The sequence below is a fragment of the Pleurodeles waltl genome, chromosome 8 (genome assembly GCF_031143425.1).
Source record: "Pleurodeles waltl isolate 20211129_DDA chromosome 8, aPleWal1.hap1.20221129, whole genome shotgun sequence".
Classification (NCBI taxonomy): Eukaryota; Metazoa; Chordata; class Amphibia; order Caudata; family Salamandridae; genus Pleurodeles; species Pleurodeles waltl.
In genome coordinates, this window is record NC_090447.1 from 420,756,129 (window position 1) to 420,782,160 (window position 26,032).

General features: G+C 44.2%; 1 protein-coding gene across 2 annotated transcripts in view; it reads right to left on the reverse strand.

The window, feature by feature from the left end:
* CYFIP1 (cytoplasmic FMR1 interacting protein 1) overlaps positions 1–26,032 on the reverse strand; it is a 546,797-nt gene that overhangs the window by 519,296 nt on the left and 1,469 nt on the right. The gene's annotated exons all lie outside the window — the stretch shown is intronic.

Consider the following 26,032-nt stretch of genomic DNA (forward strand, 5'->3'; position numbering starts at 1 on the left):
AGACTGTAAATGCTAGATGCAAGTAAACTAGTGGCACCAATTACACTAACAGAGGTGAAAGAAGCGGTAACATCCATGGTGCATAATAAAGCACCAGGCCCAGATGGGTTACCAATGGAATTCTACCTATCTTATCTCACTAAACTAGGGCCCAAACTTGTAGCAGTGTATAACACGACAGCTGAAACCCAGACTTTCCCCTTATCTGCCCGAGAAGCAATGATTATCCCGCTACTGAAGCCCGGGAAGGACCCGACGGATGTGACCTCCTATAGACCTTTATCGATGCTAACAACAGACTATAAAATATTGAGTAAAATATTAGCGACTTGACTCATGCATCATATGCCCCAAATAATACATCCGGCCCAAGCCGGCTTCATACCAGGGCACCAAACAGCGTAAACATACACCGGCTGTTAGCCCTGATGAATAGTAATAGGTTCGATAAAAAAAAACAAATTGCCATTGACTTCGAAAAAGCCTTCGACAGTCTGGAATGGCGATATCTATACGAAGTCCTCCACAAGTTCGGTCTAGGAAAGCGGTTTATTGCCTGGACGAAATTACTATAATTCAAACCGAAGACCAGGGTCCGCACAGGCACTATTAAATCTGACACTTATGAAATAGCAAGGGGGACTAGACAGGGCTGCCCTCTTTCCCCTCTGCTCTTCGCGTTAGCAAAAGAACCATTGGCCTGCATGGCCAGGGAGGACAGAGCCTATAGGGGCATTACCTTTGAGGGCCAGACTCACCACATCGCACTGTATGCAGACGATCTCCTACTTTTTCTTAGGAGCGCGGAGAGAGATCTGCAGGGAGCTCAGACGTTACTTAAAACCTGTAGAGACCTATCGGGCTTGAGAGTGAACTGGAAGAAATCCAGCCTCTTCCTGATTGTGGAGGGAGAGGGCCCCACCCCGAATGTAGGAGAACTACAATGGGAACCTAGATGCCTTAAATACCTAGGTATCCACATTTACCATGATTCACAGGACCTCTATGAAGGGAACATAGAGCGTGTACCAAGAGGCATCAGAGGCTCAATGGGGTTCTGGGCAACACTACCCATTTCCGTGGCAGGCAGGATAGCACTTCTGAAAATGGTAGTCCTTCCTAGGTTATTATATCTTTTTACGGCACTCCCAGTGTGGATACCAAGTGGCTTCTTCGCTAACCTGAACTCTACGATTACAGGATTCATATGGGGCACAGGTAGGCGGAGACTGTCACTGGCAGTGATGCGCAGGTCCACTGAGGAGGGAGGGCTAGCTGTCCCAGACTTCGAAGCTTATTACCTGGCGGGACAACTTCAGTGGTTAACTAGATGGATGGCTGCCCGGGTGGCACCTGAGGGTGAAATTTTGCCTTTCACTCCCAAATTACACACGCTATCCGGAACCACTCTAGACCTCGTCAGCCCAAAGGCCAGTGGACTTCAGGCTTTAGAAGTCACTCACAGATGCTGGAGGAGATATTTACGCAAGGCACAATGCCCTAGACCCTACGCCCCTGAGATTCCACTGAGAAGCTTATTAGCACTTCCACACAAAGGGAACTGGAGCGAGATAAAGGCTGGGAAATAACAGGGGCCACAACACTGGGCGCACTATACAAAGCAGACTCCTTTCTACCATTTGAGGACTTTCGGAACCGCCATCAGGTCCCAGTGGGGAGTTTCCTGCTACATAGGGCAATCGCAAAGACGATGGGTAGACATTGGGGCGCGGAGAGTGCAGGAGGCTGGCCTGGCTTATAGTGGGTACCTTGTGGTACTTACACCCTGTGCCAGGTCCAGTTATCCCTTATTAGTAGAATAGAGGTGTTTCTAGCAGCTTAGGCTGATAGAAGGTAGCTATGGCAAAGCAGCTTAGGCTGAACTAGGAGACATGCAAAGCTCCTACTATACCACTCATATCATATAGCACTATATCATAAGAAAACACAATACTCAAGAGTTACTAAAAATAAAGATACTTTATTTTTATGACAATATGCCAAGAGTATCTCAGTGAGTACCCTCAGTTAGAAGGTAAGTAATATACACAAGTTATATGTACACAAACCAAAACCAGGTAAGTAAGAGTCAGAAAAGTAATGAAAACAGTGTAGAATTACAATAGGTTGCAATAGGAGAACATAGGTCTAGGGGCAACACAAACCATATACTCCAAAAGTGGAATGCGAATCACAAATGGACCCCAGACCTATGGGAGCTTGTAGAGGGTCGCTGGGACTGTAAGAAAACAGAGTGTCCAAGAAACCCCACCCCCAAGACCCCTACTACCCCAATAGAACACAATAGTCGTGATAGGGGGATTCTGCAAGAACCACAAACACCAGCAAAGCACTGAAGACTGATTCCTGGACCTGAGGACCTGCAAGGCAAGGGGACCAAGTCCAAGAGTCGCGATAGTGTTCGGGGGGCAGGAGCCCAGGAAACCCCAGATGAAGGTGCAAGAAGGCTGCCTCTGGGTGGAAGAAGCCAAGGATTCTGCAACAACGAAAAGGGCAAGGAACTTCTCCTTTGGATGGAAGATGTCCCACGGTCTGCTGGAGGTTGCAGAAGTGTTTCCAAGCAGAAATACAGCAAACAAGCCTTGCTAGCTGCAAGGGTCGCGGTAGAGGTTTTTGGGTGCTGCTGGGGACCAGGAAGGACCAGGATGTTGCCCCTTGGAGGAGGAGACAGAGGGGGCGCTCAGCAACTCAGAGGGCCCCCACAGAAGCAGGCAGCACCCGCAGACGTACCGGAGCAGGCACTTAGAAGATTTGTGAACCGGAGTCAACTCAGAGTCACAAAGGAGGGTCTCACGACGTTGGAGTCCAACTCAAAGGGTTGAGCGCTGCAGGACATAGTGCTGGGTACCCAGGCTAGGCTATGCACAAAGGAATCCTTGGAGAAGTGCACAGAAGCCGCAGCAGCTGCAAATCACGCAGTACACAGGTTTGCAGTCTAGCGTGGGGAGGCAAGGACTTACCTCCACCAAACTTGGACTGAAGGATCACTGGACTGTGGGGGTCACTTGGATATAGCTCCTGTGTTCCAGGGACCACACTCGTCAAGATGAGCTAGAGGACTGGTGATGCAGAAGTTTGGTGACTGCTTAGCAGGGGGAAGACTCCGTCAACCCACTGGAGATTTCTTCGGGATTTCCAGTGCAGGGTGAAGGCAGACAGCCCTCAGAGCATGCACCACCAGGAAGCAGTCGAGAAAGACGGCAGGATTGGGCGCTACAATGTTGCTGGTAGTCGTCTTGCTACTTTGTTGCGGTCTTGCAGGCGTCCTGGAGCAGTCAGCGGTCGATCCTTGGTAGAAGTCGAAGCGGGCAGTGCAGAGGAACTCTGGTGAGCTTTTGCATTCATTATCTCCAGAATACCCCAGAGGAGAGACCCTAAATAGCCAGAAAAGGAGATTTGGCTACCAAGAAAGGAGGATTGGCTACCAAGAAAGGTAAGAGCCTATCAGAGGGGGTCTCTGACGTCACCTGCTGGCCCTGGCCACTCAGAGCAGTCCAGTGTGCCCCCAACACCTCTGTTTCCAAGATGGCAGAGGTCTGGGACACACTGGAGCAGCTCTGGGCACCTCCCTTGGGAGGTACTGGTCAGGATACTGGTCACCCCCCTTTCCTTTGTCCAGTAGTTTCGCGCCAGAGCAGGGCTGAGGGATCCCTGAACCGGTGCAAACTGACTTATGCAGAGATGGCCACCATCTGTGCCCATCAAAGCATTTCCAGATGCTGGGGGAGGCTACTCCTCCCCAGCCCTTCACACCTATTTCCAAAGGGAAAGAGTGTAACACCCTCTCTCAGAGGAAATCCTTTGTTCTGCCTTCCTGGGCCGGGGCTGCCCAGACCCCAGGAGGGCAGAATCCTGTCTGAGGGGTTGGCAGCAGCTGCAGTGGAAACCCCGGAAAGGCAGTTTGGCAGTACCCGGGTTCTGTGTTAGAGACCCGGGGGATCATGTTACATGGCCATGTTCGGAGTTACCATTGTGACGCTATACATAGGTAGTGACCTATGTCTAGTGCATGGGTGTAATGTTGCCCCCGCACTCACAAAGTCTGGGGAATTTGCCCTGAACGATGTGGGGGCACCTTGGCTAGTGCCAGGGTGCCCACACACTAAGTGACTTGGCACCCAACCTTCAGCAAGTGAGGGTTAGACATTTAGGTGACTTATAAGTTACTTATGTGCAGTGAAAAATGGCTGTGAAATAACATAGGCGTTATTTCACTCAGACTGCGGTGGCAGGCCTGTGTAAGAATTGCCCGAGCTCGCTATGGGTGTCAAAAGAAATGCTGCAGTCCATTGGGATCTCCTGGAACCCCAATACCCTGGGTACCTAAGTACCATATACAAGGGAATTATATGGGTGTACCAGTGTGCCAATGTGAATTAGTAAATTTAGTCACTAGCCTGCAGTGAAAAATTTAGAAAGCAGAGAGAGCATAAACACTGAGGTTCTGGTTATCATAGCCTCAGTAATACAGTTAGGTACCACACAGGAAACACATCCAGGGCACATACTATGAGCACTGGGGTCCTGCCTAGCAGGATCCCAGTGACACAAGGGCTAAAACAAACATACATACAGTGAAAATGGGGTAACATGCCGGGCAAGATGGTACTTTTCTACACAGAGCCCCCCCCCCCACCTCTGAGGTTACGCAGTACCTTGTGAACGCAACAGGGACCCAGAGCTGTAACCACCCTATATAGGAAAATTCACGCCACCATCACCCGCCCATTTTCGGACCTCAAACTAAAATGGGAAACAGACCTGGGAGCAACCATAGAGGATAAGGCATGGGAGGAAAAACTGTCCAGGACCACGAGAGTATCTAGAAATGCCCGCTTTAAATTAATCAATGTCTACGTTCTACACAGAGCATACTTAAAACCAGGTGGAATCAAAAGGCACTTTGGGGCATCTGGGGCTAGCTGCCCTAGGTGTGGGGAGGAAGGAGCTGAATTCATACACATGTTCTGGGGATGTCCAGCAATACGAGAATACTGGCAGTCCATAACGCGACTTCTCACGGACATTATTCGGCGCACAGTACCAGAGGACCCCAGATACTGCCTCCTAGGTGACTATCGACATCAACCCAAACACAAATACACTAATCAATTCCAGGATTTAGCCCTAGTTCTGTCCAAAAGAGAGATAGTGATGGACATTATGGATAATAAGGTCCTCAGATGGTCTAAAGCAGAAGAGACGATTAGACATAGAGAAGCGAGAAGACGTCAGGGTCCTTTAGACAGAGCTAGAGCCTGGAGTACAATGGTGGACGAATGGGAACAGCGCAGTAAAGAGGCACAAGAACCCTGACATCTGTAAATAAACACTGGCAGAATTGCACAGACCCCCGAGGCTTCCCGCGACACACGACCATTAAGGATACACCCATACACTAATGCATCAATCACACCCACAAGCGAAATACAAACCTGACTACCTTAAATGAAATCGAACTCTTACAGATAATAGTTGCCACATTGCACTTACCGGACACTCGACTACCAGTTGGGGAGGGTGGTGGGGGACGAGGGAGGTCTGCTCCCCTCGAGGGGAGACCTATTAATCAATGAAGCGTGGGGGATCACTGCAACACTTTACGGAAAGTGCCTATCCTTTATTGCAACAATGATTACAAATGTGGATATTGTTGAAACAAAGCAAATCATAAGCTTGATGCTAGAGAAACCACATATAAAGGAAGGAAATACCTTCCAGACATGCTATAATAGGCCAATGTTTGACTTATCTACTCTACTTGAGGGGAACGTTTGGTACGCTATAATTATTGTTCTTTTTTACATGCATCAAAAATCAAGATTTTTTTTTTTTTTTTTTTTTACAGATGATGAAAAACTGTAAGGTGAAAATCTGGAACACGAATACAGAGGATGATATAGTGTAACAATTAAATGCTAAAAGTAGGATGCTGGCGAATGGACCAATGAGGGGTCCCAACTGTGTCTCTGCATCAGGAACGAGTTCTAATACAAGTATTGTCAAATTTTGACATTATGCCCAAGGATAGGAGCCCCAAGCGTCTTTTGTATTTCATGACGTTTCAACAAAAAGTGACCTTTAAAACATAGTGCCGTGTATAAACAGTGAATTTATGTGCTATTTACAGGCAGTAAGTGGGAGGTAGCCTTTAAAAAACAATTTCAGGTGAAAGCAAGCAGAATAGTGAACACCCTTCATGTTGATATTTTGTAAGATTGCGTGTTTACCCTAAGTAATATTGTGAATCACATGCAGATTAACAATGGAAGTTATTCTGCCAGCGTTAACTAGTGTCACAAGCAAAAACCTACTACTGGGTGCATCACATAGAAAAAACATGAAACTTTATGTGCTGGCAAAGCAAATGGGTCTTGCCTTCGCTCTGAACACCAGTTTTGCCACCGCTGTACAGAATCAGGATAAACGGAACATTTTTTTCATTGCCAACCCGGAACTGCATCTGCAAACGTTATTGGCAATGCGGAACAGCATCAGCAAAAACAAGAAAAAAAAAGGCATTTGCAGAACTGGTTCCGTAGAGTATACAATATGGTCCAGTGAATTATAAATGAAGTATAGAACTGCCCATTTGCCTACCGTTAACAAACTAGTGTGGGAGATCTATAACCAGAAAGGAATTTCATCACACTACAGTCCATTAGAGATAACCCCAATGCACGCCCCCATAACTTTTAACTCTTAATGTCTCCAAGCCACATACAGAGCAATACACAGATCATTTTCTTGAACCACAACATGAGCTTGAGGTGCTCCTGGGATCCGGCTCTCCTAAGATGCTCACTACCCACCTTTACAACACCCATGCAAGATAAAGACCCATATGTGCCTGTGAGATCCGTTTTGCTATCGGATCTAGACCCCTACCCCAAGGGGGGAACAATGGCACTACTGTTGCGTTCAGATGGGCACACTTTGCCCAACTATTGATTATGATTAATACACATTAAAGTCCTTCATAGAATGTACCGCACCTCAATACCACTGCATAAAATTAGGCCATATAGATAAAACACACTGTGCATGTTGAAAGATTCTGAATGCTAATTCCATGCATTTGGTATGGGGTTGCTGACTTTTGGGCATCCGTGTTTGACATAACAGACCAGGTTACAGACTCTAGAACATCTACTTGTTTCCATCATTGGGATACGTTAATAACACCCTAAGAGGGGTTAGATGACTCGTATCCATACTACTCATGTGCCTAAGCATGGGGGGATGGGATGCATTCGGGTCGAGGACTTTCCTCCCAGGTAGGGTGCTGGTTACAGGACATTCTGTCTGCCAGGAACAATTTGAGAATTACTACCTAACAAATCCTGTTGAAAGAGCTTTTGGGGACTATTCGGAATCCCTGGGATCTGAAAAGGACCTTAGCAGAGGCACCTCTCAAACACGCCCGACTAGCTGAATGAAAAACACTTGGATCTCTAGTGATAAAGCCCATTATTCTTGCTGAAAAGGACATATCCACCACACACTGAGCTAGATGGCCAGTTTACTCTTGGACACCGACACGTTTCAAAACTGCAATTTGATGAGTTTGCCCTCTACAAATTATAATAATACAGGCTTTTATTGACATAGCTGCTCATTTTAATAGGTACTCTGGTTTCGGACTACACAGCGTTAACTCATGTATCGTCATTACTTTGCAAACCACCTATTACTATGCTATCTGTACTACTTTTGAAATATAACAAAAAATGCCTATTAAAAGACATTCATAGAGCAGTGTTCCATCAGATTGTGAGCTTTTATTTGAAGGGAAGAACTTCTTCGAGTTTTCTACTGGATTGTCAGCTTCAGAGCCGTTTAACAAACGTAATTATCGAAGAACTGTGATCGGTTTATGCAGCTAAGATAGTGAAATTCACATTTAAATAAGATGCAAGGAATGCAGAACGACAAGAACTACCGGGAGGATAATGACATGATAATGTCACAGTGCATCTATGCAGCATATGAAATCATGGCTTTTAATAAAGTGTGAAAAAATTGAAATTAACAGAAATAAAAAAAGTTTGTGTAGACCGGAAGTTTGTTCAATGAGAATAATTCGAAATGAATGCCAACTTTAAAGTGATGGGACAACCATGAGACGCATTAAGGCTTTTAAGCCTGATCTCAGTGGAAATTAATTATAACTCCTATCAGATTTACTGCCTTATGTGTACTGGAAACAAGCACTGGCAGTGCCAATAGGTGTGGTTTTTAACTGAAGGTGTGTCTTCAGTTACTGATGATTTATTGAGTGTCTAAACACATCATACATGCAGTGTCACTTGTCTTTGCACTCGTACATACATACATCCATTGATCAACACACCGATTCATTCTTGCATTCACCCAATTAGTTATCCATAATAAAACAGACTCACAAACTCAACAAGCAGCATATGGAAAATAAAGGAATAAAAGTGAAAAAAGAAAAGTTGCCACCACCTAAGATTAGTGGGTTTATGGTTGCCATTCAAAAATAAAATCAAACATAGTAGCAGGTAACCATCCTGCAATGGTAATGTGGACAGTGTATGTAGTTTTAAAGTTACACCATAGCTGCCACACTTAAAAGCAACGTGATGACCATCTCGATGCCCCCCAAAAATGATACAGTATGCACAATACCATTCCAAGGTGACCACTCGGTAAAGATTGCGTTCAGGAACCATCTTCAAATGTTAAAGTGCATAACGGATCACTGTTGTACTGCCTCAAGGTGGCCAAAATCATATTTCTAAACATGGCGGCCATACACTATGGACAATGCCGTTGCAAGAAGGCTTCACAGTTTAAAAATAGTAGCCGCACAAAGTGCGGCACACTGAAGACAAATGACTGGCAAGCGAGCGGCCCACTAGGACTGCCTGGGGGATCTGCATCAGAACAAAAAAAAATGAAAAAAGGAGCTATAATTATTATTATTTTTTTTATGGAAAACTAAAGGACTAGTTGACACTACAGGCAATGAATCACACTCATTTTCAAGAAGGTGTGCACATGTGATCAGGCAAAAGGCAGTTACTGGCAGGGCAATAAAGTCAGTGTCAGAAGTGGGATATTTGACCCACACAGCATTTTGTCACAGGTCGAAGCATAATGTGAATGACACTAAAACAGGACGAGAAGGGCTGATCCAAAGACCTCCTGTATATGTGTCTAGACAGGTCTTTTATGTTTTTATTACAAGGGCCCGCCAGACATGTACACATAACAGGTCCTCCTAAGAATGTCTAGTAAGGATTATCACAGTGCAAATCTTATATCAACATGACTGATCAAAGTAACAAACACCAACATTCTTGCTTACTATACTAATCTGTGAGATTCCATTTAACAAAATATCCAGTGTGCAGACAATAATAGTGTAATTTCATTCCACCCTTAAAGGCCTATTGACAATAACATAGCACGTTTATAATTGAGAAGTCAAGTCTACTGCCTTTAATATAATACTTCATAATAAACAGATCTTAGCTATGGCATCTGACATAACTTTCCTTATGAACTAATCAGATCTATGTTCTACACCACGGACACATCACTATAACCAATTCACACCTACTATACTGGGCATAGGTTTCCCTACAAGGCATCCATCAAGTACACAAACATACAAATTAGAAATATGCACAAAATCAGAGTTGGCAAACTAACATGCAGCCCCTCCAAAGAGGGGTCTAACAAGGATTCTAGAAGTGCATCTCACCCGAAGGATTTTGTCAGACCCAACACCAGAATTGTAGACTAATAGGCTTTTAGCACAATCTACCTTAAAATCTAAGCTGCTGCCCCCCCCCCCCACTTACTCCCCACACCCAGTGCTGAGCCCTTTTTCTGCCTATTTGGGGTAGTTTGTGATTGGCCTTCATAACTTTTTGTCCACATAAAGTATCCACAGAAATTCTGTGTCATTTTTTCCGTCAACACGCTGATGATTCCTAAGGTACTCAGGGTTTGTGGATTTCCCTAGAGGAGACTGGGAAAATAGCATAACTATAGCTAAATGTTGTGTTTTTGAGAAAACTAGGGAAAAAGTGCTCTAGGTAAAAGTGTCTTTTTTTTCTCATAAAAATGGCATCATCAAAATGTTTGCTGTACTAAAAAGTAACTATCTTCCCAGCTTTCAGGAACAGGCAAAGCTGAATCAAAAATAACTATTTTTTTTACCACAGTTTTGGCATTTTTCAAAGAAGTAGCCCATTTTCAGATTTGTTTTGTCCTTTCAACCGACTACAAGTTTGTGGTGGAAACCAGTGTAAAGCCCATGGGTGATCCAGGAAAGTTATATATTTCTGAAAAGTGGCCAAATGCCAAATTTAACAATGGGTCATATGTAGATCTCTTAAGGTTTTCCCACAAAAATGAAGGGCCTGATTTAGAGTTTGGCAGACTGGTTAATCCATCACAAACGTGACAGATATCCCATCTACCGTATTATGGTTCCCACAGGCTATAATGGGATCGTAATATCGCAGACTGAATATCAGTCACATTTGTGATGGAGAAACAAGTCAGCCAAACACTATATCAGGCCCTAAATGCTGAAATAAAGAAATATTGAAAACAAGTAGGAAAAAACAGCCATTCGTGAAAATGTTTTCATCTGTAACTTTTTGTCACGATGGCTGATTCACAAAAGCAATGTACCATTACGCTCACTAGACCCTTTTATTTGTGGGGATATATAGGGTTTGTAGGTTCTCCAAGAACTCAAAGTGCCCAGAGCCAACACCTAACCAGCAACATAAAATGGTTTTTCATTGTGTATGGAGTACAGACCAATTCATTTGGAGGAATATGTAGAGTGACAAATAGGTATCAAGTTAATCTACGTATTTCTGAAATGGGCACAAGATGTGGAATTCAGGGTCAATGGTTATTTGTACATCTCTGAATTTGTGGGTACCCACAGGAGCATATGATTTGGAGGGTATTTTTCAAAATGTCTTCTTTGTTACACACTTGCTTATGTTTGGAACATACAAATGCAGCGAAGGGGGGCGTGGCCTGCAGCCGATGAAGCTGCACGCTTAGCGCGGAGCTCCGGGGCGGCAAACGGGCCCAGCCAGCGTTAAAACTTTGAAAAGAACCCAGAGATGACGGCGATCGGCAAAACCGACATCGGAAAGCGGCTGGTCTGAAAGGGAGCCATTTCCGATAAAATTCTACTCGAGGAACTAGTAGAAAATAACGTGCTTCTCCGGCGGCCGCCGTGAAGTAAAATGGTGGCCGCGCTAGAGTACTTCGCCAACTGAGGCAAGGCAGAGGGGCGGGAGGACGGGGGCCCCCGCAATGGTGATCGATCGCCCCCCGCCGACCGAAGAAGCCCCCTGGCATAGGCAGACCCCCTGCTAGACCCGAGGAAGGCCGGTGAGTGGGAGAGCGAGCAAGCGGGGAGGCTTGGAACACCCGCCCGGTCGTGAACGGGAGCGCGCAGCTGTTCACCCGGGGGTCACCGAAGAGCTGTGGACGGCTCAAGGGGCACCCGGTGGCAAGACGAATACCGGAGGGAGCGCGAGTAGGCCACCTTCGGGCCACTGGCCGGGCGAGCTCCCCAGCAGAGAAACACCCAGATTGGGGAGCACTGCGGCCAAGGGGAGGAGATGGACTCTCTAACAGTCCGTTTGCCCTGAGCAGGGCAATTAAGCGCCTCTGACCCTGACCCCCCCACCCCCGCCCAACTTGGACTGCGGGGCCCCTGCCAATGGCCCCAGAAACTAAGGTGAAAGGGGATAGGAAGCGGGAGAATCCTGCCCCCCCCCCCCATATTCACTCCCTGGAGGTGAGTGGAGGAGAGGCGGGAGGACGGGGCCCCCCACAATGACAATCAATCGGCCCCCGCCGACAGAAGAGGTCCCCCGGCACAGGCGGACCCCCTGCCAGATCCGAGGAAGGCCAGTGAGTGGGAGAGCGAGCAAGCGGGGAGCCATGGAACACCCGCCCGGTCGCGAACGGGAGCTCGCGGCTGTTCTCCCGGGGGTCACCGAAGAGCTGTGGATGGCTCTGAGGGCACCCGGTGGCAAGACGAATACCGGAGGGAGCACGAGTAGGCCCTCTGCGGGCCACTGACCGGGCGCGCTCCCCAGCAGAGAAACACCCAGATTGGGGAGCTCCGCAACCGAGAGGAGGAGACGGGCTCACCACAGTCCATTTGCCCTGAGCAGGGCAAGAAATTGAGAGCGCCTCTGACCCTGACCCCCCCCCCCCACCCAACTTGGACAGCAGCGGGGCCCCTGCCAACGACCCCAGAAACGAAGGTGAAAGGGGATAGGAAGCGGGAGACCCCTGCCCCCCCCATATTCACTCCCTGGAGGTGAATGGAGAACCCTGAGGGCAACAAAAGGACTCTCCTGGTGGAAATTACAGGACCGAGAGCCCCCCAACCTATTGGGCGAATCATCCTTCCACCCAATCAAACAACTGTTCTAAACATGGGGGAACCTAAAAAACGAGAAGAACAGAACCAAGTTGAGACTACAATCACAAAATCCCCTAGTCAACACACAAAATCAGCCTCCCAGGACAGTCTGACACAGCAGGAAACAACGCTGGACACAGTCCTTCTAGCTATTAGAGAATCCCGTGAAGCACTTGAGCAGAAAATAGACAACCTATCAACGGACCTTTCATTACTGCGGGATGACCATCGTAAACTAAAGGAGAGAGTGGGAACGAATGAAAAATCTCTTGCAACAGTGACTTTAACGCAGAAATCAGCATCCACAGAGCTTGCGGATCTCACTACCCGAATTAAAGCCTTGGAAACCAGAGCGGAGGATGCTGAAAATCGCGCACGCAGGAGTAACCTCAGACTGGTCGGGGTACCAGAGGGAACAGAATCCTCAGCAGACAACACAGAATCCTTTCTGGAAAACTGGCTCAGGAACACAGTAGCCACGGAGGGCCTCTCGGCTTTTTTCGCGATAGAAAGAGCCATAGGGTACCCAGCAGATCACCGCCTCCAGGAACTAGACTGCGACCAATTGTAGCGAAGTTGTTGCATTATAAAGATAGAGACTATATACTTTCGCAATCACGTCATCTAGGTGAAATTATGTGCAACAACCAGCGGGTCATGATTTTTCCAGATTTCACCAAAGAAACACAAGCACAAAGGGCCTCTTTTAACAAATCTAAGCATACATTACGCGAGAATGGTATAAAGTATGCAATGCTTTTCCCCGCCAAGCTCAGAGTGGAATATAATGGCAAAACGCACTTCTTTTTATCGCCTCAACTGGTGGGGGATGGGCTGGAATCCCTGAACATAACTAATTTAACCCCCCCTCCCCCACCAGAACCCACTGCAAACCTGGCAGGAAACGCAGCAGATCTTCCAAACGGGTCACGGAGGCAGCTCCCCAAGGCACCAATCCCTTCAGGAGATGTGGGATGCTGTGGATGCGGCTGCAGCACTGAGGGGGGGGGGGGGTCTGCCCTCGGTCTCAGACCTCTGGCAGTATCTCGGACCCCCAACTCAAGCTGCGGAGGCTCCTCGATATCTTCGCGGGACACCATCACTAGTCTGCCTAAAATAACGCCGGGAACTGCAGACAAAATTATCTGACCTCTTCCTGCGAAGGCCGAACTGTTCGTGAGTACTAATACGAACTTAACTGACGCCAACAGTATAGCAAGCGAAGATCTCTCTGAACCAACTGACAAAGTCGCATCATAAGCAGATCTTAATGGGTCTTAGATACAATGTAGCCAGGCCCCGGGAGCACCTCGGAGCGAAGGCTCTCGACCCTTGGCACGCCACCCACCTATAGGACTTTAAATTAGGAACGTTAATGGTTTGGACAGGGAGAGTTCTGGTTACCGGTCCTGGGGAGTGGGAGTTGGGAATTATGTTTGTTTACATAGTTATAGGGGTAACTGGTGCACTTGTCCTTAATGCAATAGACAATTTTCGACCTGGATCCTCAACAGTTAAACACAATGTCAGAATTCGCCATTGGTTTTCCCTTACCAGCGACCAACAATTAAAAAAACCCAGATTATGGCTTCAAAACATAAAATAATAACCTGGAACGTCAGAGGTCAAAATAATATGTCCAAGCGGTATAAAGTATATAACTACCTCAAACGCAGGGGGTATACACATAGCTCTACTGCAGGAAACACATCTACTAGAGCAGGAGGTTGCAGCACTTAAGAAAAGATGGAGAGGCCAAACATTTGCCACTAATTATTCAGCGTTTGCAAGGGGAGTACCAATGTGGGTCCATCCTGGAGTACCATTCCAAGCACTACACACAACCATAGATAAGGAGGGGAGGTATGTTGTGGTCACTGGAAGATTGGACGGGAGGGAAGTAACCATTGGCGGCCTGCATGCACCGAACCTAGATCAAAAGAAATTTCTTGACAAGTTATTGCGTGAAATAGGACCGACCCTTACAGGCCCGAAAATAATTGGTGGGGACTTTAATTGTATAGCTGATATTAACATGGATAGGTCACACCCACCTCTCTTGCAGTCTCAAATTCTAAAAACCGCCAAACCATTCACAGAATGGCAACAACACTGGCAACTAAGAGACTGCTGGAGACAACTTAACCCACACTGCAGAAACTATTCCTACTATTCGATAGTGCATGATTTACACGTCAGACTAGACACCTTTCTAATATCCCCTGAAATACAAAACGTTGTAGTAGCAGCCGAATACCTTGGCCGCACCATATCAGATCATAACCCCCTGTTAGTTTCGCTGGTTTGGGGTAGGGAGAGACAATCGATTCCTACTTGGAGCCTTAGGGCGGAGGCGCCCGAAGACGAGGCATTCAAACACCTCCTACACAAAAACATTGATGAATATTTTACGCAAAACACAGGGACAGCATCCTCTAGATCCCTTGAATGGGAAACCTTCAAAATAGTAACCAGGGGCAACTGTATTGGTGAGAGTATCGGAGTTCGAAAATCAATTGAAACTGAACTAAAAAGTCTTGAGGACTCCCCTAGAGACATTGAGCGTAGGCACCCAACACATCCCTTCTGAACGAAACTAGAACCAACATAACCGAGGCGAACACTAGATTATCTCGCTTCAACTAAAAGCAGTATTTAAGCAAACAGCATGCTGACGGGGACAAGGCAGGCGCCCTGCTGGCATGGCTAGCTAAGCCCCCTAAACAACAAACTATCATAGTCGAAATTGAGAAGTGCCCAGGTGGTAGTGTACATGGTCAAAGGGAGATAAATGCCTGTTTTGTTTAATAATACTCAACCTTATATGCACCCCCCACTGAAACAATCAGTAACACCCAGATCCAGGAGTTGGAAGCTCTCACCCTCCCTAAATTGGGAGCCGATGAAAGTATGACCCTAGCTGCACCCATATCAATTGCAGAAATCAAAATAGCAATCCAGGGCATGGCAAGGGGTAAAGTCCTGGGAGCAGACAGACTTCCAATGGAGTTTTATCTACTATACCAGGACCTACTAGTTCCAAACCTCAGCACAATGTACACAGAAGCATGGCATAATAATAGCCTACCCAGTCAACCAACGAGGCCATAATGATCCTCCCTACTGAAGCCCGATAAATCACCCAAAGAAGTCCACTCCTACCGCCCACTATCCATGCTAAACCTAGACTACAAAATATTAAGCCGGGTTTTGGCCAACAGACTCTTACCTTTCATGACCTCACTGATTCACCAAGACCAGTCGGGATTTATCACGCAGCCCAGCACGGCGCAAAATATTAGACGCCTGGTCTCAGTACTACACTCCAAGCCCCTAACAATGCCTCAAGCAGTGATAATCAAAGTGGACATAGAAAAAGCCTTTGACAGCCTAAGGTGGGACTACCTAGAACAGGTCATGTTAAAGCTTGGATTAGGAGAGGGATTCACTCGTTGGACAAAGCGACTATACACCAATCCCACAGCGAGAGTGCGCACAGGCAGCACTATTTCCGACCCTTTCCCAGTGGGTAGAGGAACCAGACAAGGCTGCCCATTATCTCCCCTTCTTTTTGCTATAGCGGTAAAGTCTCTTTCACAAACAGCAAGATCCAGAAAGTGCTTTGAGGGTATCCCAATCAACAGCTGGACACACTATATCGCCCTTTATGCAGACTACATGCTACTCTTCCTCAAGAACCTGTAAGCAGATTTACCAGAGGCAATAGATATGTTACAAAATTACGGAATAGCCTCCGGACTCCGTATCAACTGGAGAAAATCCTCCATTTTCCCACTGATCAAAGGCACCTCAAAGCCCAGAGATACTAAAGGTCTACCCTGGTCCCCGAATACATTTAAATATTTAGGGGTCAACATATATCACAAGGTAGAAGACTTGCTGGAGGGGAATATACATGGAGCAATTAGGGGAATCAGGGCTAGTATGGACTTCTGGAACACCCTACCCCTAACGGTCTTTGGGAGAGTCGCCCCACTCAAAATGATACTACTACCTAGGCTACTATACTACTTCTCCACCATCCCACTCATAATCCTGAAAGCAGTGTTCAAAAACATAGAATCCATGGCTGCGGGTTTTATTTGGGGGCCGAGCAGAAACAGAATCGCACTCCACACTCTCCAGAGGCCCACCACAGAAGGAGGCCTAGCTGCCCAAGACCTAGAGATCTACTATTCGGCTGGGAAACTACAATGGCTGGCAAAATGAATTAACAAACCCCCAGTCGCAAAGGAATTGCAGATCTCCCTAAACTGCCCGCTAGAAAAAATCCCACATATTTTATTGAACCCCAAAAAACCTAAACAACAGCTTCCATTAGAATGGGAAGCGACGAGACACTGCTGGGAACAATTTCTAAAACGCACCCGCACAAAGGCCCCTTATGCGCCTGAGATTCCCCTAATATCCTTAAATCACATTTCAGGGGACCACATTTTTATGCACACCAACAAATTAATAACACATAACATCACGAAACTGGGAGACTTATTTAGCAACGGGAAACTCTGCTTTTATGTAGAACTGCAAGACCGGTTCGCCCTCCCATCCGGTTTGTTCCTCACCCACAACGCATTAATCAGAACTATTCAAAAATTATGGGGCACAAGAACATGCGAGCCGCCTACCCATGGAGGTTGTAACCTCCTCTGCTCAACAGGGGACCAGAAGGGGGTGATCTTGGGAATATACAAATCCCTACAGAACAGCACTTGTTTACCACTGAATAAACTCAAATCAAAATGGCAGACAGACCTAGACACCATAATAGAGGACACTCAATGGGCTAGAATCACCTCCCATATTTACCCAGTGCCTAGAAACGCAAGGTTCAAACTGATAAACTTATATATCTATCACAGAGCCTACTTAACCCCACAAATGATAACTAAACTCTACAGCAAGAACAACTCTAGATGTCCCCGATGCGCTGAACTAGCAGCAGATCTAATGCACATGTTGTGGAACTGCCCACAACTTAGTCTGTACTGGACTGAAGTATTCAGGAAAATATCCACCAGCACAGAAAGATCACTCTCACCAACCCCTGTAGTAGCAATCTTGGGGGACTTCCCTCGCCCTTCGGCTCATAAAATAACCAACAGATTCACTGACTTGGCGCTGATTCTAGCTAGGAGAGAGATAACCTTGATTTGGAAGGACCCGGGAGGTCCTCAAGTGAATAGATGGCAGGGTGCACTGGAGAAATGGGCAGAATCCGAGGGTACGGTGCTACTGAAAGAAGCACTACAGGGACAAAGACCCAGAGGCAATGCCACACAATGGGACATGATGCTGGAAAACCTAAGGACCATGGATGCTCCCACCTCAGAGGATGACACTTCTGCTACAGACTCAGATTCCGAGCAGATAATCACAACCACCACATAAAATGTCATGGAACTGCGAATCACCTCCTGGCTACAGAGAATTGTCGTAATAAGGTCATTATTTGCTGAACTAAGTGCACGACGGAGGGAGGGGGGTTTGAGTACTTCGTTGGGGACTACTTTAGTAATTTCATTTGATACATGTTGTAACCCTTTAATAAACGCAATAAAAGATATATTAAAAAAGAAAATACAAATGCAGCGAAATCCAATTGATAATAACAAATATCCTACTATTCTATACTCCTGCATGTCTTCTGATAAAAATGGTACCTCATTTGTGTGGTAAGGCCTTGTGCTGGTGACAGGAAATGGCCCAAAACAGAACATGGATACATCACATATTTTCTCTCAAAACTGACCTGTTTTTGCAAAATGGGTAGCTGGGGATTTTGGGCCCTAGTTCTGCCAGCACCTAGGAAATCCTAGCAAACCTGTACCAGGAATGTGGAATTCCTATTGCCCGACGCCCGGGACATATTGTTTGGTGTCAAGGGCAACACGTTTTTATGTTTATTTTGTCCTTGGGACAAGTAGGTCCAACTTCTGCAGCACAAATCCTTTGGCTGCCAGTTTACAGAGAAGGCAACTGTCTGCAGTTGAGGTAATATTTGTGTCCATATGTTAATGCTGTTCAAACTTGTATTTATGGTTCATTAATGAAAAGCCTTCATTAGTAGGGTGAGGTCTGTAAATAAACGTTTTAAGGTCACATTGCACGACTGACAGTGGTGCTATTTAAAAAAAAAAAATAAAAAATAGGAAAAGTGAACACACGTTTGAAAGTTTTTTTCAACATGAGGCTAAGTATAATGCTGCCAGAATGCTCTGATTAGATGCAGATGTTTGCAGAAACTTGTAAGAAAAAGTGATGATTCTTTGCTTTCAAAATAAAATGTTCTGAAAAAAATTAGGTGCTATTTCTTTGAAGCATCATTTAGTAAAATGTGTTCATGCGTGCTAGTATTTCCACAAAATATTCCTAATGGGAAATTAGTGTAGCTATTTTCAACAAGGTTATGAGAAGCATGAAAACAAGCACTGGCAAAGCCAACCAATCCAACATTTTTTGTGAGTCTTTTGGTTTTGTCAATGCACGTCTTGTTTTGACATGACTTTTGTAACCCTTTGTATTTGTGGGAACTGCCAGCTCCTCTCCATTGTAAGGAACACTGGCAAAAAGAAAAAAAGTTATCTGATCTCAAAGAGCACACACTGCCACCAGGGGGGTAACAGAGGTCCAGCAGCCCCCATCCAGGAGGCCCTCTTCAGCACAGCACCTGCCCTGAGTGAGTCTGGAAATGGGGAGGCCTCCATGTTCTTTGCAGGGGAGCCCTCTCCAGTTATGTTACACCACTGATTGCCACAGTAGTTCCTGGCACTGAATAAAACTACTTTTTTGCCAATATGCTCCTTGTAGAAGAGCAGAATGTGATATCAGACAGTAAAGCCAGCCAATAGAGAAATAGAAGTTTAATAAAAACAAAATGCCTTTGTTAAAGCCAGACCTAATTAGGGACCCAATTCTTAAAGAAAGTCACAAAAGTGCACCCATGGTATGTCTTTGAATTAGTGGCTTTCATGAATTCACAAGAACTTACAGAAGTAGACCAGGAAATCGTACTTCTAGAAAATATTTGTGAACTGTATTTTAGCACGAGCAAATATGCATGTGTGGGATTTGCTCATGTGAAAATCTATTGAGGGTTTACAAGTTCACTTTCCATCCAACCACTATTTTCCCAAACCTGGAAGAACTTCTACTTCTGCCATTGTCAGGAGTAGATTTTCAGCCTTTCTCATTATGGGAAAATATTAGAGAAGGACTGTTGAAAATCCTTAAAAGATGAAAGTTAGTAGGTTTGCAGACTCAGTCATTCCAGCCCTGGAACTATTGCTTACTCCTACCTCCAGTCCCAGAAAGAAGATCTGCGGAAAGGTGGCAAAAAAATAAAACTGTTATAGTAGGGTTTGAAATTGTAAGTATTCAAGCCCTACTATAGTAGTAGCCCTGTCATAATCAGAGAGGCTCTTACATAATGAGATTGCTGCCATACTTTGTCGCTGCACTACAAGGCACCAAAGGGACAAGTAGATTTCTTTACAGGACAAGTAGATTTAAGAAGCCACCTGTCCCGTGGACAAGTAGATATTTTATTAAATTCCATCCCCCTGCTATACATTTTTAAAACTAGACACCTAGGGGAAAATCAGGATGGGGTAACCTGCATGGCTCTCTCAGTGATGTTTCATCCAAAATCCCTTGCAAACCGCAATCTTTGACTAAAAAAAAAAAAACATTTTCCCCACATTTCTGTGATGGAAAGTTCTGGAATCTTTAGGGAGCCACAAACTTCCTTCCACCCAGCAACCCACCAAGTATCCCAATAAAAATGGTACCTCACTTGTGTGGGTAGGGCTAGTGTCTACGACAGGAAATGGCCCCAAGCACAGCATTGACACGTCATATTTTTCCACTCAAAACGGACTCGTTTTTTTTTTTGTTTGTTTTTTTGTTACAAAGTGTGCAGCTGTGGATTTTGACCCCTATCTCAGCTGGTACAGAGGGAAACCTCACTATTTGCCGAAAGTGGAGATATTCAACATAGAAATGGAAGCAGCGATAACCGTTGCCTATCTCCAACAGCCAGCTGAAAACTTCTTATATTGTTACCAAATCTGATAAGTTTAAGTAGCTTCATAAGATGAAAGCTGTGTTGCAGGAAGCTTTGATAAGTCCCTCGTAAAACTGTAATGGTACCAGATAGTAACTCTGTGTTAGTGTGTCCAACTGGCTGTTGGAGATAGGCAACGGTTACCTCTGCTTCCATTTCGATGTTGAATATCTCTACTTTCAGCAAACAGTGACACTCCCTTTTCTTTGTTGGTCAGACTTTGGGCTCACGTACTCAACTTTGTGAGAGGCAATTTCGATGTCTCATCAGCTTGTTACTTATTTCGCCTGTCCTACTATTTTGAGTGCATTGACTTTGGGCATTTATATTACTTCTCATAGCCTTAGGAAAGTCGTCAAAGACGAAATGTGTCGGCTGCTTGCCCTTTGTGGAAGAAACTCCATTTTTTCAATCAACTATTATGGTCTTGTTTATTAACTGGATATACTACATGGTCTTACCATCACTTTTGAGACTGTTTCTGCTCTGGGGCTTGGGTATATTTATATAAAAGTGTGGGAGTTTCTCTCACACTCCTTTGACAAGTTGGGTAGCACAGTGTCTCTACTTGATGAACAGATTGTTTGCATTGATTTACACATTTGTCACTTACAGGAAGTGTGGTATTCGCTATACTACTGATACCTTCTGTTACTACCTATGGAAACCTAGCGAAACCAGCACATTTTTAAAAACTAGACATCTAGGGGAATCCAGGATGGGGTGACTTGCGTGGATCCCATGAGTTTTTTTTTTTTTTACCCACAATGCTCTGCAAACTTTAAACTTTACCTGAAATCACAATGATATTGAGATGGAACGTTGTGCAAGTTGATGTCCACATCCTTAAAGTTATTATTGTATAATCTGTTATTCAAATACATGATGTGGGTATGGCTACTGCTACAAGTATGGAAAACGTATATAATTCTCACAGAAAACAATTACAAGCAGCTACCCTACACGTATTGGTAATTATTTGACAGATACAACAAGGTGCATATGTTTGTGTACCTATGTCAAGTCTAAGAAGTTGTACTTGCATATACAGATTGTCCATCAACTAACTGGAGCATTATTCGTCCTATGTTGCATATATCTAGATAGAGCAACAACAGGCAACATCCTTATTGATTGCATCAAGCACAATCTAAGTTAGCAGTGACCCTGGCACCTATGCTCCGATAAGGTGTAGACTATTGTCCACATCACATAAGACAAAATAAAGAAGTATAGAATGTACAGAAACAAAAAGGTGTATACAAGGGTGTGTATTAATAAAAAAAATATCATTCTTTATCAATGTTCAAACCCATGTCCACTGCTATCAACTGAAAGGCAGTCATGATGTGAAAGGACCTCAAGGGGTGAGTTTTGTAAGAAGAAGAGAGAAATCAAAGCATGATTATCAAAAAAAAAAAATGGGTTCATTTTTCTTCAAACTTTTCCAGTGGATGAAAGTGAAGCTCGAATGGTCCAAAACTGAACCCTAAAATGAAAACGTACCATCGCTACTACTGTCATGCACAATTTAACACAAGGTATAAACTTTTAAAACCCTCACCCTACTTCCGATGGTCAATCCCATTCGGGCAAAGAATTTGCCATAAAATGTGGAAAAAGAGCCCAGTTTTGCAGAATCAATTGCTAAAATACATATTACAGAATTTCTGTAACCTTTATGAAACCGACTCCTGCAAGCAGGCAGTTGGAAAATCACAACTGTCAAAGCAGTACCTTAACTGCTGCAACTTAGTCAACCTGTAAGCGCAAACAATAGCGAAGGTTGCTGGGGTCCCTGATGGGATTCAAAAATACTGCTGAGGTAAGAAAATCCTACACATTTAGCCAGGACAGCAAAAGAGAGGTACTTTATTTGATGTATCCAAATGCTAGAAAAACAACACACAATAGCACCTAAACACAGTCAGGTGAACCCATTTCTTGGAATACCTCCCTTCCCCCACTCCTGAAGATGCTAAACCGTTCAAAGCACTTTTTACCTTTTTTTGGCATGACTACTTTTGTCATAGTCCTTTCTCTATCACAACTAAAGACAGATGTTTTCAGACCCAACTTATTTCAATAGACTACAGAAAGAAATGAAAAACTGCAAGTGAGTATGTACTATTGTCAAAAAAGATATGGACCATGTGCTTATGACGAAAAATGGCTATTGCTAAGTATTTGCAAGCTCCATTACATCGACATCAAAACAAAGTACAGGGTAAGTAGCAATTTCATTTACACCAGAAAATATCGAAAAGTGAAACCCCTAAGTGAGCTAGATAGCAGTAATCCCAATTGGTAGGAACCTTGCCACACAAAACCATAAGAGGTATGTATTGGTTATGTAGGCAGACCAAAATGTATTTTACTAAACATTATCAGCAAAAACTAAAAACTAAATCCATTTGGTGTTATATAAGTCGCTACGCAAACTTAAGTTTTGTTTAAAAAATTCTCTTGGTTTGTTTTGTCAGAGGCTGAAAATTGTGCGTCATTATTTACAGCTACAGCTTGATCTATTCAGCCTTCAGAGCTCACGGATAGTGGCTCATTTGTGTATTAATTGATATCGCTATATTAAAAATATCAACTGTTGTAACCTTTACAACTGGCTTAAATCACAGGATTTGGAAATCTGGTAGAGAGGTGTTCCCCAAAGGAAACTCGTCACAAAATATATTAAACAGACTTACAGTTTTAAATAATACCAAATAACAGGCAATGACAAACAGTAAAGTTTGTAATTTGTAAGTGCATATACATAAGCACAGTGTATGAGAGACCATGCACAAAGAATTCGTATAAATCAAGTCACCAACATACATACATACATTTGCAGAAACGCCAACAAACATACAGGCATCCTGACACAAACAACAACAAACATGCAGGCAACAGTGCACGCAAGCTAAGTCATACATAAATAACCAAATACAACAGAGTAATTAATAGTTTGTATCCATTCAGAAACATATCGAGGTGGTATACAGATAAAATATCACCACTCTGAGAATCATGGATGAAAGAGGCAACGCTGGATTTCCAAAACTGGCAGCCGGTATCCAATTATTACAATCTATAGTTAAAAATGTGAATCACAATAAGAACTATTTTCTACCCAGCACAGTTTATATCCAGCCTTTGCTGGAATACAGCGGTTGGTAAAGCAGATTTACCAAAAGTTGTAAACATGTTTGCAACTTGTACACACATACAAACCAACCGTTCTATGAAACATGACTCTGCACTGGGTTCAAAGTAGATAGGCGTTAAGCACCTGGGGCGTTAATAATATGTAAGAATGTAGTAGGTAAGACAAGAAATAATACATCGCATTATGATCACCGCAAGGACACTTGATAGTTGAAACAGTATTGAATGTGAAGCTTGGAAGGAAGGAATGAAACACAATATCTCAGGCAAATCTGAAGTGGTACATAGGTACGCAAATGCATTTTTTTTTTCAGTGAAATTGGTAGGAAAAAAGCGATGATTGAATGGTGTCCACTTACGCATCCAACCCATTCACCACGTCCACCTTGAGTAGTGCCTCTAAATCAGGGGTCTTCAAAATAGGGGGCCGCAAGTAATCCGGGAGTGGGGCGCCAGGCGCTGGCCAAAAGTAGCATTATGCTAATAGCAGTGCTTTGTTTTAGGCCGAAAATAAATGTGCAGCAATAAACCGCTCTGTAATGGGCATCGCTAACATGTTTTGTCATTTACATCCAGGCTGGAAGAATGTCAAAAGGAAAGGGACACCAAATACTCTTCGAAACCCCCAATCCCACTTCAAATAATCACACGGTGGATACTTTTACACGTTAGTAAGGCCTGCCTGACCAGAATAGTATGTTGGCATCATGTATTTGATTACATTTTTAAAACAGTTACAGAATGTAACTGCAATGTTTAAATAAGTCTACACATATTTAAACATTGCCAATGTAATGGATTAATTGTTAAAAATTCGGAGGAGGGCTCGATGGACTTTTTTTTCTCACTGGGGGGTGCATTAAAAAGTTTGAAGACCAATGCTCTAAATAAATGGAGTAGATTCCAGTGTATCTTTTGATTACTTCTGGCTCATACAAGAAAATGAAGGATACGCTAGGTTTGCAGGAATTAAAAGTTGACTTATGAATATTGGGACAAAAACAAAGATTTAGGAAGCCGAAAAGTAAATCTCAGTACATTGTTATGTCATGAAAAAGGGTTGCATTAGTATGTTGTGCTCTCAGTTTGTAGACTGTGATCAAGTGGATAAGTTCCCCTTGAAGCTTTCAAGTATAAATGCATAGTCAATTTAAACAATGCATCATACCACGCAATCAAAAACAATTAAGCGTTTTTTCAGAATGAAAAATGTTTTGGACAACAATCAAATGTTTTCGGCAGTTAAAATGCAAGGACGTTGTCCCCTACAAATGATGTGGTCTCGTGGTACATCAAGACACATATTGGATTGTTCTTTAAGGAATATTTCATGAAAGGACACTGAGTGAGTGATAGGGAGTGCATGAAATGGAGGAATGGACGTAAATTCCTGTGTTTGACATGTAAACGGCACAGTATAAAGTATTAATAAATACAAAGGTATTTTCTACAATGTGTGTCTTCTGCTTACATAGATTGATTTGTGATAAACAACATTTTAAGGTTTGTCATATTTGTGTCTGACTACTCTGTGTGCTAAAAATAGGGAGCATGTGTAATTACATAGTCACTAAACATCTGCTTCCTGCAGAAAAGTACTGGTACTATCACATTTACAGTACTGCCGACAAGTGTTATAACTATCCATGATACATATGCAGTACAGAAAACATCCAGGTGCTGTCACACTGAAATTATGGCACTCCTGTTAGGAAGTACTGATACACGTGCACAAATAAAATCGCAGAAAGTTAGCTGTGCAGCCTGCAAATCCTGGATTTCCTTCTCAGCCATGCCAACTCTGCCTTTCATCCTTCCCATGTCGATACACTGAGTTCCATTATATTTAATAGTAGTACCTGTTGTTTACAGCACTTTGTGACAGCAGAATTTGTGGTATGATGTGCAATATTAAACCAAGTTATTGTTACCAAGATAGGAGCCGTACTAGGAAGGGCTACTGCTGCCCATTACGAGTACAGCAACAATTCTGAAAGAGACTGCACTGTCCATTACGATTACAGCGGTCCTGCAGAGGAATAATGGTACAACTCCACTCCCACCTCACAGCCACAGCCTGGAACACCCTTCCGCTCCACCTAAGACGAACTACCCCCCTGCTCAACTTCACAAAGGAGCTGAAGACATGGCTGTTCGAAGAACCACCTCACTGATGGACGCTACAAGCCCACCCCTCAGCGCTTTGACACCCTTGCGGGTGAGTAGTTGTGCTTAATAAACACCTGATTGATTAACAGTACAGTAGACAGTTGAGTAGCTATTCCAGTAAGAATGCAGAAGTGACATAATGGATTCAG